Here is a 20,483-nt window from a genome sequence, read left to right on the forward strand (position 1 = left end):
CTGCCAAAAGTTGTTATGAATGGCCCAGCTGACAGGGTGATGACTGATAAAGGAAAAACAAACAGCTCGGGTAATTCATGAAAACACACAGCGCCAAGACAACTCAAAGTGGCGAGTGACAGTTAAGATAATGGAATTTTGGAAGCTGTTCTTAAGGGGGTCCTCTCTCTACAATTATTCTGCTAATAAATTCTCCCTTAATGTAGCTGGATCTTCAACTTTTCTCTATCAAAAAATATTTATTATGATCCCTGGCAGAGAAGTGCTGGCCTTGGATTTTTAAATAATGGTCAGTTTTTCATACAATTCCCTCTTCCCAGAGTCAGATGACTTAGTTGAGGCCTGTGTCTGCCATTTAAAGAAATAGAATATTCTATATCCATTTCTATTACTAGAAACATTTTGAAGCATTCTTCCCTCATTTCTTCCATTTATAAGCCATTTGCTGCAAACCTTTGATTAGAAAATAAATACTGGTTTACACACTCAACTGCTAATATTTTAAAGGATGACAATTTAAACGTGGTTGAAGTCAATTTCCAATTCACATAGCCTATTTGGGGTTTATTTCCTTAAATCAGGCACGACCAAACAAGAAAATATCAGTTTGTCAGTGTTTTGCCTTTGTACCCAATGGTTTTCCATGAAATACATTGTGGTTTCTGCAAAAATGGCCTATTTCTTGATTCATATTTTAGAGAGCAGAAACACAAAGTCATATATAAAGCATGTGTGTACATGCACATAAATACTAACGATCGTGTGAGCAGAAGATCCAGGCATAAGGGGGAAATGTTCAGAAGCTATGTATTTTAGAGCCTGGCTACCTACTGTGAGGTCTGGGTACAAGCAACTAGTTAGAAAATCAGAATCTCAGTCCTATCCCAGCCCCCAGCGGAATCCAAATTTGCATCCTAACAAGATCTCCAGGTGATTTATATGCACATGAAGGTTTTAGAGGCTCTGTAATTTAGATGACTGAGTTTTCTTTAGTATTTAAGTTTCAGAGCTGTGAAAGCTTGCAAGTATGATGATCCATGCTTCACAAAATGTTTAAAACTATGTCATCAATTATTTAAAGCTACCTCAAAGTAATTTAATGTCTTCATTCAAATTTCTTAATTTCATCTCCTCCCCCTGAAGAAGTCTCAGAGCATCCTTGAATTTACCACCTTTCTAGGAAGGTTCATCCCTTTATCAATTAACTTTCTTTTACCCCAAACTTTCATAGACTCATCCAGCACGTTTCTGAGTGGTAGGCAGGGTACAAGAGACTGAATTTAAACATTTCCACTGCTTAGTAACTACAATAGTTGGGGTGAGGATTTCATAATGTATATAGCTGCTGAATGTTGTAGACTTGAATCCAACATAACATATATAAACTATACTTAAGTAAAAAAAAATTCAGTCACTGTAGTGAATCATACGGAGGATAGAAAAATTCTGGGTCCATTTCAGGGGTATTACAGAACCCATGAGACCTATCCATGGATGGTGTGGGTTCAAGGCCCTGAGCTTAAGGATCAGATGCCCTAGAGAACCTGCTCCTACAGGAAGACCTTCCTGACCTGCCCATGCCCAGTCCAGCTGACTCAGGGGGCCTGCACTCCATGCTTGTCTCCATAAAGTGTGGTAACTGTCGTGCCGTGTTATAATTGCTCACTTGTCAGATTCAACATCAAGATGGTTGTCTCCTGCTGGGCAAGGACACTGGTTTTACTGATCTTTCTTTTTCCAACACCTGGAAACATTAAAAATGACCAATGAGGAGGGGCGGAAGATGGCGGCATGAGTAGAGCAGAGGAAATCTCCTCCCAAAACAACATATATCTATGAAAATATAACAAAGACAACCCTTCCTAGAATAAAGACCAGAGGACACAGGACAATATCCAGACCACATCCGCACCTGAGAGAACCCAGCGCCTCGCGAAGGGGGTAAGATACAAGCCCCGGCCCCGTGGGAGACGAGCGCCCCTCCCCACCAGCTACCAGCAGGAGAAGAGCAGGCAGAGCGGGAGGGAGACGGAGCCCAGGACTGCCGAACACCCAGCCGCCGCCATCCGGGCCAGAGTGCAGGGCACTCGATACTAGAATAACAGGGCAGCAAGAACAGTGAGCGGGCACTGGAGGCCGGGCGCCAGAGGACATAAGAAAAGCGCGCGACCATTTTTTTTTTTTTTTTGCTTTTTTGCTGTTTTGTTTTGGCGAGCGCTTTTTGGAAGTCTTAAAGGGATAGGGACCCCAATACTAGGGAAACAGGGCAGAAAGACCGGTGAGCAGAGGCCTGAGGCTGGCACCGGAGAATAAAGAAAAACGAGCAACCACCTTTTTTTTTAATTTAAAAATTTTTTTCTTTCTTTTTTTTTTTTTTGGTGGTCATTGTTTTGTTTTGGCAGGTGCTTTTTGGAAGTCTTAAAGGGGCAGGGCGGGTCACTTAAACCAGAGGTGGGGAATCCAGGGATCTCTGGGCGCCTTAACCCCTGGGCTGCAGGGAGCAGGGAGGCCCCTTACGGAGATAAATAGCCTCCCAGCAGCTCCTGCTCCAACGCGACTCCACCATTTTGGAGCAGCTGCCCAAGCCAGGCCACGCCCACAGCAACAGCGGAGATTAACTCCATAGCAGCCGGGCAGGAAGCAGAAACCCTGTCTGCGAGCAGCTGCGCAGCACAAGCCACTAGAGGTCGCTGTTCTCCCAGGAGACGAGGGCCACAAACCAACAACAAAGGAAGTCCTTCCAGCCGTCACTCGTCCCAGCTCTGCAGACTATTCCTATCACCATGAAAAGGCAAAGCTACAGGCAGACAAAGATCACAGAGACAACACCAGAGAAGGAGACAGACCCAACCAGTCTTCCTGAAAAAGAATTCAAAATAACAATCATAAACATGCTGACAGAGAAGCAGAGAAATATGCAAGAGAAATGGGATGAAGTCCGGAAGGAGATCACAGATGCCAGAAAGGAGATGGCAGAAATGAAACAAACTCTGGAAGGGTTTATAAGCAGAATGGATAGAATGCAAGAGGCCATTGATGAAATTGAAATCGGAGAACAGGAACGCATAGAAGCTGACAGAGAGAGAGACAAAATGATCTCCAGGAATGAAACAATATTAAGAGAACTGTGTGACCAATCCAAAAGGAACAATATCCGTATTATAGGGGTCCCAGAAGAAGAGAGAGGAAAAGAGATGGAAAGTATCTTAGAAGAAATAATTGCTGAAAACTTCCCCACACTGGGGGAGGAAATAATCGAACAGACCACGGAAATACACAGAACCCCCAACAGAAAGGATCCAAGAAGAACAACACCAAGACACATAATAATTAAAATGGCAAAGATCAAGGACAAGGAAAGAGTGTTAAAGGTAGCTAGAGAGAAAAAGGTCACCTATAAAGGGAAACCCATCAGGCTAACGTCAGATTTCTCCACAGAAACCCTACAGGCCAGAAGAGAATGGCATGATATATTTAATACAATGAAACAGAAGGGCCTTGAACCAAGGATACTGCATCCAGCACGACTATCATTCAAATATGACGGTGGGATTAAACAATTCCCAGACAAACAAAAGCTGAGGGAATTTGCTTCCACAAACCACCTCTACAGAACATCTTACAGGGACTGCTCTAGATGGGAGCACTCCTAGAAAGAGCACAGCACAAAACACCCAACATATGAAGAATCGAGGAGGAGGAACAAGAAGGGAGAGAAGAAAAGAATCTCCAGACAGTGTATATAACAGCTCAATAAGCGAGCTAAGTTAGGCAGTAAGACACTAAAGAGGCTAACCTTGAACCTTTGGTAACCACGAATTTAAAGCCTGCAATGGCAATAAGTACATATCTTTCAATAGTCACCCTAAATGTTAATGGGTTGAATGCACCAATCAAAAGACAGAGTAAGAGAATGGATAAAAAAGCAAGACCCATCTATATGCTGCTTACAAGAAACTCACCTCAAACCCAAAGACATGTACAGACTAAAAGTCAAGGGATGGAAAAACATATTTCAAGCAAACAACAGTGAGAAGAAAGCAGGGGTTACAGTACTAATATCAGACAAAATAGACTTCAAAACAAAGAAAGTAACAAGAGATAAAGAAGGACACTACATAATGATAAAGGGCTCAGTCAAACAAGAGGATATAACCATTCTAAATATATATGCACCCAACACAGGAGCACCAGCATATGTGAAACAAATACTAACAGAAATAAAGGGGGATATAGACTGCAATGCATTCATTCTAGGAGACTTCAACACACCACTCACCCCAAAGGATAGATCCACTGGGCAGAAAATAAGTAAGGACACGGAAGCACTGAACAACACAGTAGAGCAGATGGACCTAATAGACATCTATAGAACTCTACATCCAAAAGCAGCAGGATATACATTCTTCTCAAGTGCACATGGAACATTCTCCAGAATAGACCACATACTAGGCCACAAAAAGAGCCTCAGTAAATTCCAAAAGATTGAAATCCTACCAAATAACTTTTCAGACCACAAAGGCATAAAACTAGAAATAAACTGTACAAAGAAAGCAAAGAGGCTCACAAACACATGGAGGCTTAACAACACGTTCCTAAATAATCAATGGATCAATGACCAAATCAAAATGGAGATCCAGCAATATATGGAAACAAATGACAACAACAACACTAAGCCCCAACTTCTGTGGGACACAGCAAAAGCAGTCTTAAGAGGAAAGTATATAGCAATCCAAGCATATTTAAAAAAGGAAGAGCAATCCCAAATGAATGGTCTAATGTGACAATTATCGAAATTGGAAAAAGAAGAACAGATGAGGCCTAAGGTCAGCAGAAGGAGGGACATAATAAAGATCAGAGAAGAAATAAATAAAATTGAGAAGAATAAAACAATAGCAAAAATCAATAAAACCAAGAGCTGGTTCTTCGAGAAAATAAGCAAAATAGATAAGCCTCTAGCCAGACTTATTAAGAAGAAAAGAGAGTCAACACAAATCAACAGTATCAGAAACGAGAAAGGAAAAATCACGACGGAACCCACGGAAATGCAAAGAATTATTGGAGAATACTATGAAAACCTATATGCTAACAAGCTGGGAAACCTAGGAGAAATGGACAACTTCCTAGAAAAATACAACCTTCCAAGATTGACCCACGAAGAAACAGAAAATCTAAACAGACCAATTACCAGCAACGAAATTGAAGCGGTAATCAAAAAACTACCAAAGAACAAAACCCCGGGCCAGATGGATTTACCTCGGAATTTTATCAGACATACAGGGAAGACACAATACCCATTCTCCTTAAAGTTTTCCAAAAAATAGAGGTGGAGGGGATACTCCCAAACTCATTCTATGAAGCTAACATCACCCTAATACCAAAACCAGGCAAAGACCCCACCAAAAAAGAAAACTACAGACCAATATCCCTGATGAACGTCGATGCAAAAATACTCAACAAAATATTAGCAAACCGAATTCAAAAATACATCAAAAGGATCATACACCATGACCAAGTGGGATTCATCCCAGGGATGCAAGGATGGTACAACATTCGAAAGTCCATCAACATCATCCACCACATCAACAAAAAGAAAGACAAAAACCACATGATCATCTCCATAGATGCTGAAAAAGCATTTGACAAAGTTCAACATCCATTCATGTTAAAAACTCTCAGCAAAATGGGAATAGAGGGCAAGTACCTCAACATAATAAAGGCCATCTATGATAAACCCACAGCCAACATTATATTGAACAGCGAGAAGCTGAAAGCATTTCCTCTGAGATCGGGAACTAGACAGGGATGCCCACTCTCTCCACTGTTATTTAACATAGTACTGGAGGTCCTAGCCACGGCAATCAGACAAAATAAAGAAATACAAGGAATCTAGATTGGTAAAGAAGAAGTTAAACTGTCACTATTTGCAGATGACATGATACTGTACATAAGAAACCCTAAAGACTCCACCCCAAAACTACTAGAACTGATATCGGAATACAGCAAAGTTGCAGGATACAAAATCAACACACAGAAATCTGTGGCTTTCCTATATACTAACAATGAACCAACAGAAAGAGATATCAGGAAAACAACTCCATTCACAATTGCATCAAAAAAAATAAATACCTAGGAATAAACCTAACCAAAGAAGTGAAAGACTTATACTCTGAAAACTACAAGTCACTCTTAAGAGAAATTAAAGGGGACACTAACAGATGGAAACTCATCCCATGCTCGTGGCTAGGAAGAATTAATATCGTCAAAATGGCCATCCTGCCCAAAGCAATATACAGATTTGATGCAATCCCTATGAAACTACCAGCAACATTCTTCAATGAACTGGAACAAATAATTCAAAAATTCATATGGAAACACCAAAGACCCCGAATAGCCAAAGCAATCCTGAGAAAGAAGAATAAAGTAGGGGGCATCTCACTCCCCAACTTCAAGCTCTACTATAAAGCCATAGTAATCAAGACAATTTGGTACTGGCACAAGAGCAGAGCCACAGACCAATGGAACAGACTAGAGAATCCAGACATTAACCCAGACATATATGGTCAATTAATATTTGATAAAGGAGCCATGGACATACAATGGCGAAATGACAGTCTCTTCAACAGGTGGTGCTGGCAAAACTGGACAGCTACATGTAGGAGAATGAAACTGGACCATTGTCTAACCCCATATACAAAAGTAAACTCAAAATGGATGAAAGACCTGAATGTAAGCCATGAAACCATTAAACTCTTGGACGAAAACATAGGCAAAAACCTCTTAGACATAAACATGAGGGACCTCTTCTTGAACATATCTCCCCGGGCAAGGAAAACAACAGCAAAAATGAACAAGTGGAACTATATTAAGCTGAAAAGCTTCTGTACAGCAAAAGACACCATCAATAGAACAAAAAGGATCCCTACAGTATGGGAGAATATATTTGAAAATGACACATCCGATAAAGGCTTGACGTCCAGAATATATCAAGAGCTCACACGCCTCAACAAACAAAAAACAAATAACCCAATTAAAAAATGGGCAGAGGAACTGAACAGACAGTTCTCCAAAAAAGAAATACAGATGGCCAACAGACACATGAAAAGATGCTCCACATCGCTAATTATCAGAGAAATGCAAATTAAAACTACAATGAGGTATCACCTCACACCAGTAAGGATGGCTGCCATCCAAAAGACAAACAACAACAAATGTTGGCGAGGCTGTGGAGAAAGGGGAACCCTCCTACACTGCTGGTGGGAATGTAAGTTAGTTCAACCATTGTGGAAAGCAGTATGGAGGTACATCAAAATGCTCAAAACAGACTTACCATTTGACCCAGGAATTGCACTCCTAGGAATTTACCCTAAGAATGCAGCAATCAAGTATGAGAAAGATCAGTGCACCCCTATGTTTATCTCAGCACTATTTACAATAGCCAAGAATTGGAAGCAACCTAAATGTCCATCGATAGATGAATGGATAAAGAAGATGTGGTACATATACACAATGGAATACTACTCAGCCATAAGAAAAGGGAAAATCCAATCATTTGCAGCAACATGGATGGAGCTGGAGGGTATTATGCTCAGTGAAACAAGCCAAGCGGAGAAAGAGAAATACCAAATGATTTCACTTATCTGTGGAATATAAGAACAAAGGAAAAACTGAAGGAACAAAACAGCACCAGAATCACAGAACTCAAGAATGGACTAACAGGTACCAAAGGGAAAGGGACTGGGGAGGATGGGTGGGTAGGGAGGGATAAGGGGGGGAGAAGTAGGGGGGTATTAAGATTAACATGCATGGGGGGGTAGGAGAAAGGGGAGGGCTGTACAACACAGAGAAGGCAAGTAGTGATTCTACAACATTTTGCTATGCTGATGGACAGTGACTGTAAAGGGGTTTATAGGGGAGACCTGGTATAGGGGAGAGCCTAGTAAACATAATATTCGTCATGTAAGTGTAGATTAGTGATACCAAAAACAAAGCAAAACAAAACAAAACAAAACAAAAAAAAGGGCAGTTCCTGTGTGGTAACCTCCAATGAGTTCTACACAAGGGTATAAAGGGCATATAAAAGTGTAGGCAAAGGGTCTGTTTGCGTTTATACAGAAGATCAAAGCCTAATTGGGCTACCCCGAAAATGAACTAAGATACGATATGAAAGAGAACTTCCAACATCAGCACTCTCTGGAAGACTCATGCCAGAAGATGATCATCAAAAAACCCCAACAAATGTCCACGCACTGCTACAGCTGTAGATGCACTCATCCCACCAGCTCCTGGACTTGCCATGGGAATGAAGGAGATATCTAAGCTGGCCTGTGCATACAGTAAAACAACAAATTTGACTGGATCTATACTGTTGGAACTCAACCAAGAATTAGGAGAAGTGCAAATTGTAGCGCTCCAAAATCTTACAACTACAGACTATTTACTGTTAAAAGAACATAAGGGATGTGAACATTCCCCAGGAATGGGTTGTTTTAATTTGTCTGATTTCTCTCAGACTGTTCAAGTTCAGTTGGACAATATCCACCATATCATAGATAAGTTTTCACAAATGCCTAAGGTGCCTAACTGGTTTTCTTGGTTTCACTGGAGATGGCTGGCAATTACAGATATGCTTTGGTTATGTAACTATACTCCTATTATGTTAATGTGTGTGCGCAATTTAAGTAGTAGCTTAAAGCCTGTACATGCTGAAGTTACTCTACAAGAAGATATGTCAAAGAAATAATCAATCTTCCCATGTTTTCTTCCGCCTGCTACTTCTATAGCTTTTCTTCTTCCTTCCTAATTACAACCCTTAAATAGAATTCGTGCCTCATATCAAATTTACCGAATATCATAATTCTTACAAGTGTTAAAGATACCTCAAGACAAATGCTGGGCATAGAAGCCACAGGGCATAAATATGCAAAGAAGTAAAAAGCTAACCTTTTCAAACAATAAGGCTTCCCTCTCACTTACCAACTTCACATTTCCCTGTATGGCCCTGGAAGATGACTGGTTAGCCAGAGACGGGTAAGATTCCTCAAGGGAGGAACAACCTAAGACAGGCACAGTCGCAGGGGGGCCATCAGGTGAGAAATTGGGGATCAACAGAGGTGAGGCTTAGAACCTCACCCCCCATTCTGAGAGAAATCTTCTGCATACGTGGATGTTTTATTGCCCTTTTCTAGCTTGGATTAACACATAGTCTACAGGCACATACCTGATCATCTACAGTTGCTCTCTTACAACACTAAACTATGTTTTCTACCTTAATCTTGTATCTACCTACCACTTCAGCATTTTATTAAAAATAATAATAATAAAGAGAGAAATGTGGTATCCACATATAAATCAAGTATAAAAACCAAATGAGTATTCATATTTGAACTGACTGTTTAGAGTTCATAATGCATGAGCAAAACCAAAAGTTTCTGTGATGACTGCCCTTGTACTGTTCACTATGTAACTTATTCATTATGTAAGAATTTGTTCTCCATGTAAGAACTTGTTTGTTATGCCTCAGAAGATTGGAGACTGACGAAAATTAGGCTTGGGGTGGATTAATGATTGTGCATTGAGCATTGACCCCCCTATACAGAATTTTATTGTCGTTAACAACCATTTGATCAATAAATATGAGAGATGCCGTCACCAAAAAAAAAAAAAAAAAAGGACAGACTTCCAATGGTAAAATAAATAAGTAACCGGGATGTAATGTATAGCATAAGGAATATAGTCAAGATATTGTAACAGCTTGGTAGGGTGATAGCTGGAACCTAGAATTATGTATATAAATGTTTTATCACTGTGTTGTACACTTGAAACTAATGTAATGTAATACTGTGCGTCAACTACCCTTCAATAAAAAATTATTATCTAAAAAATAAAATAAAAAAAAAATGACCAATGAATGAACACATGAATGAGTGTCCAGTATAAATCACCAAATCTTTGTGAATAACTACCTATAAACCTGGTATAATCCATGCGGAACAGCACAGCCATATTTGTGGCCCCACCATGTTACCAGTGTGATATCCTTTGGCATTGTGTAGAGGCTCTAGTGGAATTACAATTCTGTAAGCCCAGACCCACATGGACCCTACCTGCCATTTCTCTAATCCATGGTCCTGACCCCTCTGTTACTGCCCTCAGCCCTCTGGGAAATGCCCTGGTCCTAAGATGGATCTAGGCTATGGGTGTAGACGGGTGGCTCAAGTTAAACCATCTGGGGTAGGAGGAATAAATATCATTTGGACATCCATTTGCCCAGCCATCAACTTGCTTCCTCTCACCATCATTTGTGAGCTGGTGAGAAGTAAGAAGACAAAGAAAATTAGTGTAATGTCCCATACCAACATGTAATTCTAGGGAGACTAAAATGTTGCATTCTGGACTCCAACTTTCCTTCCTGTCCTAACCAAAGAGGTAACATTAGAAAGGATAAAGGGTGTTTTGTAGCCCTAGATCTGAGTGGGAGTTCTACGAACATGAAATTATGACCTGGTGACTTATTTTCTCTGAGATTCAGTGTGTTAGGACAGTCTGGGCTATGCTTCAGTAGCAAAAAAAACCTCTAATCCACAGTGGGTAAATAAACTACACATTACTCACATTAAGTCCTCTGTAAACTGGGCATTTTCACCAAAGTGGCTGTCCTCCAATAGAGCATTCCAGCCTCTTTGCCAGCTCAATGCAAGGTTCCCAGTTGCCATGACAGGGGAGGAGAGAGTGTGGTGGCTCACACCCACTCTTCTATGCTCCCTCTGAAAGTGACGCATGCCATTTCCATTTACCAAAACTAGTCGTGTGCTCCCAAAGGAGTTGGGGAGCATAGTCTTTACAAAATGGGATTTGCTCAGCGCATATAGTATTGTCTCTGCTACATTCAAGGTCCTCGTCTACAAAATGAGAATAATATTTACCTTACAGAATGGCTGAGAGGATCAAATAAGAATTACATATAAAGGGCCTAACATAGCAGACACGCAAGAAGTAGAGATGGTTATTTTTACTGATGCCAATAACTCCCTATTTGTTGGGCCATTAGAAAGACTTTGTTAAGTTGTGGGACACCAGATGTTCAGGGAATGGATTACAGTGGTGTGAGTTAGTGTGTCTATTTATCAAAAGGAGAAAACTTGGCCCCCGAGTATGACACTCAAGGTGTCACGGGGAAGTGGGAACCTGCTCAGAAAGGCCTCGTCACCACTCTGAAGCAGTCAAATCCCAAAGAGACACCTTAACAAAGGTACTTTTTAATACTGTCCTGGACTTACATCAGCAGCCAACAAAACCCAGCAAATTCCACAATAGTTTACATGAATAATAAAGCTCAACTTTTTTAATGGTGGTGATGTCTATCATTTTTTTATAGTATATCCCTCTAATTTGTTTTGCTCTCGTTATACATAGCTACTATACAATAAAGTTGTCCTTTGTTTGGTTAAGTATGTCCAATTATGTTTAATTTCAGGAGTAGATGATGCATTTTGAAGTACAGAATGATGAATCTTTAACTTCTGAATGAAGGGAAGAATATAGGAAATTAGGAATATTCCACGCAACCCCACATTACATTCTTGTTTCCCTGTTTCCTGGCTGCATTTCCCATGTCATCATGTGCACTAAGCCTGTAAACTTAGTACTCACACACTCCCCCACCCAATTACATTTGTCCCATTGAACTGGGTGGGGAGCTGTGCCCAGCACTCCACAGAGACAGCTATGCATTACCTTCAGAGGCTGAGTCTCTGAGAAACTTCTTATCCACACATAAAAAAAATATACATTTTTTCAGTGACTGCAAAGAAATGAGATTGAAATACAAAATTCTTTTAGGTTCATTTTTCTCTTCCCTAAGAGTCTCATCAATGACAAAAACAGAGTTCTGTACTTTCAGCCATGGCCTTACACTAAGAAAAATTTGTTGTAAAAAATATACAAATTTTGCATTGTGTCTTTATCAGAATAATTTATCTCAGTTAGACCTTTTATTTTAATTAGTTTCTCTAAATAAAAAACAATATTCATAAAACAATAATCAAATGTACAGATTCTCCAGTTGCCTACGTAACCTAAGGATAGACGAAGCACTTCAAATATTCCTTAATTCATTTGATTTGACTTCAATCTGTTCTTAAAAATTGAAGACCAAGAGTTCAAAAGCCTTTACTGAGAAAGATAAGCCATCTTCCACCTTTCACTATAGGCTCCTGTGGATCTCATTCTACAACATTCCATTTACCCAGTTTAGGCCTCAGTGTAACAGAGTGATTGCAGAGCCATTTTGTGGTGGGGCCTTTTGAAAGCTGGTTTTTAGGGATGATTATAATCTCTTATGGTCATTCTGAACTCCCCAGAAAATTGCTGGGCTGTTACAACAGCACAGCATGTCACCCAGCTCCAAGGAAAACATGCTGGGATTATACATGCTAAAAGCAGGCACTGTTGGCTGATTCTCAGTGCTGCGTCACATTTACAACATGCGGCCAGTGACTCAAATCGCTTTTGACTTAATTTACGTGACATACTAAAAAATGACATATCATACTGAAAATCATGATATCTAAACCTGCGATAATATATAGACCCAAATAGCTGGTAGGTAATAACAATTTCAAATGTTAAAATGAATGGATAATCACTTTGTCCCATTCTGAAAGTACATCGTTCTCAGAAAAACAATAATTATAAATAATAATGGCTACTAACATATGTTTAAAACTTTCTATATATAGACATCGTTACAAGGACTTTATGTGAATTATCGCACATCCTCCTGCAACAGTCTTCTAAGGTAGGTACTATTAATATCCCCATTTTATAGACAAGAAAACCAAGGGTGGAAAAGGTGAGGTAACCTGCCAGAGGTCATACAACCGGCAAGTTACAGAGCTCCGTTAACAAATTTGCTGCATATGCCTCTTTTGAAAGGAATCTAGAAATTCCAATGGGCCTTTTGAAACTCACTCTGTGAACTAAATTATGTCAAACCTTTGTTAACACAAAGTTCACATTGGGTGATTAGAACTGGCCCTTGAGATGACATTTGTATGGCAGCTCTGATATAGGCAGTTTTGTTCAAGGAAATTTCATATACAGAGCTTATAAGAAATACAGAGCATGTACCTGGTATGCTAGGCTTGCTATATGAAGGTCATCCAGCAAATGACTCTGTTTATTTATCTCTAAAATGGAGATAATGATAGCATCCTTATTACAAAAATTGTTGTGAGGCTTCAACACAGTCATGAACTGAACCATGACCTCCCTCTTCTCCTCTCCGTATTTCCCACCCCCTGTCAAATTCCTACGCTGAAGCCCTAATCCTCAGTACCTAAGAATGTGCCTATATTTGGAGATAGGGCCTCTAAAGAGGTGACTAAGTTAAAATGAGGACCTGAGGGTGGGCCAGATCCAACCTGACTAGTGTTCTTACAAGAAAAGGAAATTTAGATACACATGCACATACACAAAGTCCACATGAGGGCACAGGGAGGAGGCCCTCTGCAAGCCGAGGAGAGAGGCCTCAGGAGACACCGAAATCTGCCGACACCTTGATCTTGGATTTCCAGCCTCCTGAAGTAGGAAAAAACAAATTTCTGTTGTTTAAGCCACCCAGTTTGTGGTACTTTATTATGGCAGTCCTGGAAAACTAATACAAACACATATAAAATGATTAACATAGTAGCTGGCAATAGTTAAGGGCTCGATAAAGGGTTGTACTATTAGTTCAGTTGTGAACACACACACACAGCTTTATTTTTGACTTAAAGGACATGCATCCTAAGGAATTAAAACATAATCTAAAAATACTGCTTTCCCACTCAATAGGTTTTCCATGCAACTTCAATTAAAAGATTGAATATAGTTCTCTTTTCAAACTAATAAGGCCTAGTTAACACTGGTTAAAAGTCAGTTACAGATATATTGCATCATATTGTGATGTTAAACTGCATGGGACTTGGAAAAGCTCCTTTCCTTCCTGCAGCTAGCAGAGCATATGTTTTAAGTCTAGGTTGGAAACTGATGCCATTTTGAAGTTATACACAAAAGCAGTTATGTAAAGAGAATGGTGCTATCAAAACACAAAACACTGAAATTTCCTTGAACGAAACTGCCTATATCAGAGCTGCCATATAAATGTCATCTCAAGGGCCAGTTCTAATCACCCAATGTGAACTTTGTGTTAACAAAGGTTTGATGACACATCTGGGCTCAGAGAATTAGGAATTAGTGACAGCTGTTTGAACATGGCAGGAGGATAGGAGTTAAGTTTCTGCATAGTTACTATTCTGGATCCGAAAATTGGTTGATGGGCTCTTCTGACACTCATCTTTAAAATTTAAGGCCTATCGGAGATTTGGCAATTGTGCATATTGGATGCATTTTAATAGTCAGCAATTCTGAATTCACTAAAAAGTCAATATTTCTCTCTATTTCTTGTGACATTCAGGCTTTGTTATTTAAGAACATAAGGAAAACATTCTATCTTGAGCTAACAAAAGCCAACAGCTGAATCACTTTTTAGGTTCTAAAATTTGAGTTACATCATAGATTCACAGATTTTCAGAGGAAGACAAGATTTTCCTCAAAAAGTCACCATGGTAGCCTTTTGGTTGCTACCAAAAAGCTAGGTTTGTAGCTCACACATATTTATCAGTGGCTGTGCAATCTCTAGGTACTGTTTAACTCCTGACAAATGCATGATGATGGAGTAGCTAGTCATGGAGTGGGTTGCCCTCTGCGCCATCCCCTAGAACATGAGAGGGGACGTAAAGGCCCACAAAGTCTTACCTCTGTTTGCTCAGACATGGACAACCAGAGCTTATGTTGTAGGGGTGAGTCAGGGCTGCCAAGCCAGCACCTCCCTTGCCTCTGTGATCCCTTTGGAGAAAACGATTCCTAATGATTAACAATTAGCATTTGCATCCAAAGTGTCAAGCCCAGTTGTTTAAAGAAAGGTGCTAAGAAGTCAACAAATCTGGTTTTAAGCCCCAAATGGGCCAATTAGCTTCACGCAGAGAAATCTCCAGCTCAATTCCAACCACAGTCCCTCACAAGGTTAGAAGGCAGAGGCAAAGACAGAGTGAAAAGGAATGACTCCAGTCAAGCTCAGCACCACTGTGGAACAGCTCCAAGAGCACGCGCTGCTCCGAGGCCCATCCCCTCCTACCCACCCCTCCTACCCCACTCCTCTTACCCAAGATAATTGTAACCTATTCATTCAAGACTGCAGTATATCACTGAGTAGGAAAGACAGAAGAGTATCTCCAGTGTTTGACAGCAGTCATTCTGTTCTAACATGCGATGCCTATAACATCTAGCGTAGTTTCATGCACAGTGATGTGCAATAAATATTTGTCTGCTGACTATGTTTTAAAATAAAAATAAGTCTGTTTCTTTAATGTAACAAACTAGGCTAATCTCTTATTAAATTGGTTCAAGTAAGTTGTCTTACTTAGTTACCTCTGGTGCTATGCTCAGAAGTCTGCCAAGTTTGCATATTTCAAAAGTTCAGTTGTTGAATCACTTTAAATTTTCATTTAAAATATACAGTAGAACAAAATAAGGATTATGTTGGTTTCTTTTCCTTTTTGTATTTTTATTTCATTTTAAAATTTCTTTTAAAAAATATGTTGGCTTATTCTTGATATGGAAAATGATCTAGAAGACTTTCAAGACCTCTTCGAACTCTGAGAAACTAAAATAGGCAAAAGAAAAAAATTAAGAAATTCAACAGGCTAGCCACTGTCAAGACTTCCCAGATCAGGAGATGCCCAGCTAGCTTATATTTATTCCAACCCTATTCATGCTTTTGTGAGGGTTTGTAAATGGCACATTGCAGTTGGTTCTCAGGCTGGCTTTGCCTGCCACCAGTGGAACTGACATACAGTGGAAAACACCCCAAGTGACTGCTTTTTTTCTGAGAGATGCAAAGAGATGAGCTTTTCTATATAACAAGGATTTCCTTGACTAATTCAGTATACCTTGCACATTTGATATAGGGACCTTCCCATTTGAAATTACATTTAGTTATCCTTATAAAAATGTTGCTTCCAGGAGAACGGAATCTCTCATTCAAGTACAGGGGTTTCTAGCACTTTATCTGAAGAAATCTCTCAAGTTCCTTTGCACTTTCATCTCCTGCATGACCCTAATAACCAGAAAGCACAAAGGTGGAAATTGAATTCAGGCAGTGTAAGTGGTAACCCTCTCCCTCCTTCCTTCTCCTCTGCAACTCCATGGAATGCTTTTTGATGTCAAAAGGAGCTCCCTAGGAGGTGAGGGCTGACTCTGGCTGCCAGCAAGCAGAAATGTTCAGCTACTTAACACTGGGCCACATGTGGCAGCTACAAAAACATCACCAGGATGTGAAACCTACTTACTTCAGTGGTTTCCCCCTTGTCCTCAAATCTTTTCAGACCTAAGGAACTGTGGAAGTACATGTACTTGGGGGTAAGAATGGTGGAAAACATCTTGTGATTTTAAGCCCTAAATTTGTATTGTATAGTTAATCTTGGAACCATGTCCTGCTATTTTTCTTCCACATTGTTCCCTGAGTCTGCAGTCTTGGGGTGCAAGAGTGCTGCATTTAACAAAAAGCCCCATGACATAGGGGATTTGGAAAGCTGGCCACTGGAATATTAGGTGTTTCACATTAATTGTAAGTCAGAAGGAAAAATATGTCTGGGTAGGTCCCCAAAGTGTCTTTCTCAGGCGAGGCACTGTATTTATTTATATCGCTCCTGAGTACAGTTCCCTTTATTCTGTGGACAAAGGGCTGTGAGCATTGCCAGATGTGATTTGGGGCCAGCTTTATGCTCCTCTTTTCCTTAGTAAGCCTCAGATTCGAGTCCTACTTTCATGCGAGTAATCAACTGTAAAATGACAGTGCTCACTTTGCAAATGATTGGTGGCTAGAAATGTCAGGTTTATATTTTCTCCTCACCGCCAACAGGATTTAGACCAGATGAATGACCTCCGTGATTCCAGCCAGCGAATCTGTGATGCTGAAATATAAAGGGAGAAAAACCCCACAGAAAACAGCCAAACTTGGCTATCCCAGCAGAAGCTATGGCATCAGACGGACCTAGATCCGAGTCCTAGTTCATTCATGAAACCCATGAGCTCATCCTCTCTGAGCCTCAGTTTCCTCACCTGTGAAAATAGAGATAACCCAGTCCCTTATGGGAATTAAATGAGATCATGCATATTGTGCATGTAGCATGGTGCCTGGCACACAGTAAATGCTCAGCAAACATGAACTCTCATTAACATTATGAATCAATGTCCAACAACAGAGCACTGACCTATACACTTTCCTCCAAAACGGACAGAGCTTAAGTCATCACAACTGGAGCACAGATGTGGGGAAGTGAGGAGAAGGCAGAAGCTTCGTCTCCACATGGATCCCAGTTTCATCCCCTCATAAAGCACTATGTGGTCCCAGATCTGGCACGTTACAAGGCAACACTGGTGCTGACGACAGCTTCCTCCCAGTCTGGCAGAAGGAAAACTTCACCCTTCTTCCAGTCTAGAACAATTTAGTCCTGCTAAATTCATTCAACAAATGTGTATCAAGCAGGTGCCAGAATTTGAGTAAAGAGGTTAAAGACAAAGCTTACAGCCCAGAGAGGAGGAGAGGAAATACATGATATAGAATATGGAGATCCAGAAGGGCTCTTTGAGGAGGTGATAGTTAAGCTGAGACCTGAAGGAAGAGACAAGAGTTCCAGGCAAAGCATAAGGACCAGAGGTTGAGAGGGAACTAGGAGAAGCAGGAAAAGTCAAACAGCAACAGCAAAACATCTCCGGATGGCTCTCCAGGCATCATCCGTCAAGGCTGCTTCCTTCCAGAAGCTTTCACATGGAGATCATTAGCTCACGCATCTGCAGGGTCCTGAGGGCACAAGCACCCAGCAACCTTCAGAACCTTCTCGGCTATTCTCTCTGTGATGAAACTGAGGTAGAGAAACCCAAATCATAAAAGGTCTCAAAAGTTTTTGCAACTGAAAAATTAGCACCAGGATAACCTTCTCCATCAAGTCAGAAAATGAGAAGAGATGGTAGGGGGTGCGAGGGTGGTTTCCATATGCCTTTCTACTGTTGCATGCATAGTCAGTCTCTACACAGCTCCTTTCCTTGGAATTCAGTCTTTTCACAGGTGCAGAAATTCTAAGCTATATGTTAATTACAGTTAGTCAATTTAGTCCTACTACTCCTTTTTACTTGGCATGGGTTAAGACTAAAAAAAAAGAAAGAAAAGATATCATCACCAGGCCACTGATTCTTCTCACTGAGCCACAGTGCATGTCTGAGTCCATCCATGAGTCGGTCCTTTGGGGTTGCCTAGACCTTCCCATGAGCATGCACATATTGAGTGCCTGCTTACTATATACACAGCACTATGAGAACAACTCTCTTCAAAGGATAGAAACAGCTTCTGTAGCATTTACAAACTAGCAGAAGGGTCAGGACATGCATGTGAAGCGTTTGTGCAACTGGCAATAGCATCGGGCCAGTCATGGGCCCGAAAAGCCAGGATCCCACTGAGAGGACTAGCCAAGGGAGCTCAGAGTTTATCTCTATCTGAAGCCGTCTAGTTCATCTACGTTCCCTTGTGCACTCTCTCTCTCTCTTCCCCAGGATGTACACTCCAGCAGAGCACAGATCTAGCAGACACCGTTTAGAGCAAAGATGATGAGTTTGACAGTGGATGTGTTTTGTCACCATCCTGGAAGCAATGCTCAGTGGCATAAAGAGGGATGTAGATTCACAACAAAGTCTGTGTGTTCTCAGCACTAGAGAGCCCTCAGACAGCAAGGCATTTTCTCTGAGCCCCAGGGCTGCCCTGCTTCCTGAGCTCTACCATTCATCTCCAAGCCAGTGGGACCCAACAAAGACTCCTCATCAGGATTTCACCCCAATGAGATTTCCTTTGAGCTAGCCCCCTTTTCCCTGGACACATTCATTCTCCTTCCTCTTCTCACCCAAAACCACTTCCCCTGAGATGCTTCAGATGTAAGGATTTCACGGCCCTGGTTCCAATCCCCTTTTGTTCTTTCCTGCTTAAAGTTTTTTGTTTTTTTTTTAATCTAGAAGTGTATTATATCCATATCCATTAGATCACACATGACTTTCCAAATACCTCTAAAGTAGACATGACAACAAATGAAAGAGTGATCCTCAATTGGATCCTAGACTGGGGGAAAATAATAACTTTTGGGGGATAGTAACATTTGAATATGAATGAAAGATTAGATAATAGTATTGTCTCGATGTTAAATTTTCTGAATTTGATCATTGTACTGTTCAAGTATTTGGAGGGAGGAGGACATGAGATCTATGAGAGCTAGATAGAAAGAAAGCAAACGTAACAAAATGTGAAATAGTGATGAATCAAGGTGAAGAATATGTACAAATTCATAACATTTCCCCTGCAAATTTTCCGTAAGTTTAAAAATTTTCAAAACAGAAAGTTAAAATACCCTTTTACTGTTTGAATAAATATTCTATTCTGGTAAGGATAAGCAAGCATGGCAGACTTTCACTTCAAGATGACAAAGTTCCAGGTTAAATTGGAGAATGAAAACAAATACTTCCGTGACATCACTGCATCCAGGAAAAGAGCTATCAACCCATCAGACATTACAGGAATTTCTGGAAGATGGGTGGACAACTAGTAAAAAATTAGGTATAGGGAATGGACTCCACACATTTAATCTTCCTTCTCTCCTCAAATCCCCTAAATTACTGCAAAGAAAGGGAAAAGAGCACAGCGCACAAGGACACAGAGAACAGATGAAGACATCACCGCACAAAAGATAGCAAAATCATTTTAAAGGGCATCAAAATAATTTTAGAATCCAGAGTGGGTAAAGTGATAATTTGGCTCCCAGGGCAAAGGAAACTACAAGATGAATTCTGCAGAGAGGAGCACGACGGGAACGGACCCCGTGGCATCTGAAGGCTCAGGAATGGAAGGAACCAGGTCTGCCGTGGAGTAGGGGTGAGGGCTGCCCTGGAGATAGGTTGGAAGTCTATGTAGGCCTCAGTCAGTCTCAGAACTCCTCCCCTCTCCTGGGCATCCAGGCAACATTCTGGGCCAGGACAAATTAAATTAGAGGCTCCAGCCTTAGAGAAGGGCTAGAGCAAGGCGTCGGGCTTGAAAATGGAGCATGCTGAATGAGGGGCTCTCTGACCCCTTCCTCTTCTCTGCTTGCCACTTGATCATCCTAAAGTGAAATTTACACACCAACAAGCTCCATGAATGTATTCAGAGCTTCCGATCTCCTTTTTGGTAACTTCATCTTAAAGATGATTTCTCAAGACCACAAGACATTGTAAGGAGATCCTCTGCCATGAAAGGGAAAGACCTAAACAAACAGGAAAAGGGGATCAGGAAGAACCTGAGATCATGCAGAGCACAAAAGAAAATGGTGTTTAAACTCAAATTATTAACATAAGCCAAGGAATAT

At 40.7% G+C, this 20,483-nt stretch overlaps 1 long non-coding RNA gene across 1 annotated transcript in view; it reads right to left on the reverse strand.

Moving 5' to 3' along the window:
• LOC130680933 (uncharacterized) overlaps window positions 1-20,278 on the reverse strand; it is a 28,189-nt gene extending 7,911 nt beyond the window's left edge. The window contains exon 1 of the long non-coding RNA XR_008993978.1: window positions 20,261-20,278. This is a non-coding gene — a long non-coding RNA (uncharacterized LOC130680933). The remainder of the gene's footprint in view (window positions 1-20,260) is intronic.
• Window positions 20,279-20,483: the final 205 nt, after the last annotated feature.

Source organism: Manis pentadactyla, chromosome 15 (assembly GCF_030020395.1).
Source record: "Manis pentadactyla isolate mManPen7 chromosome 15, mManPen7.hap1, whole genome shotgun sequence".
Lineage (NCBI taxonomy): Eukaryota > Metazoa > Chordata > Mammalia > Pholidota > Manidae > Manis > Manis pentadactyla.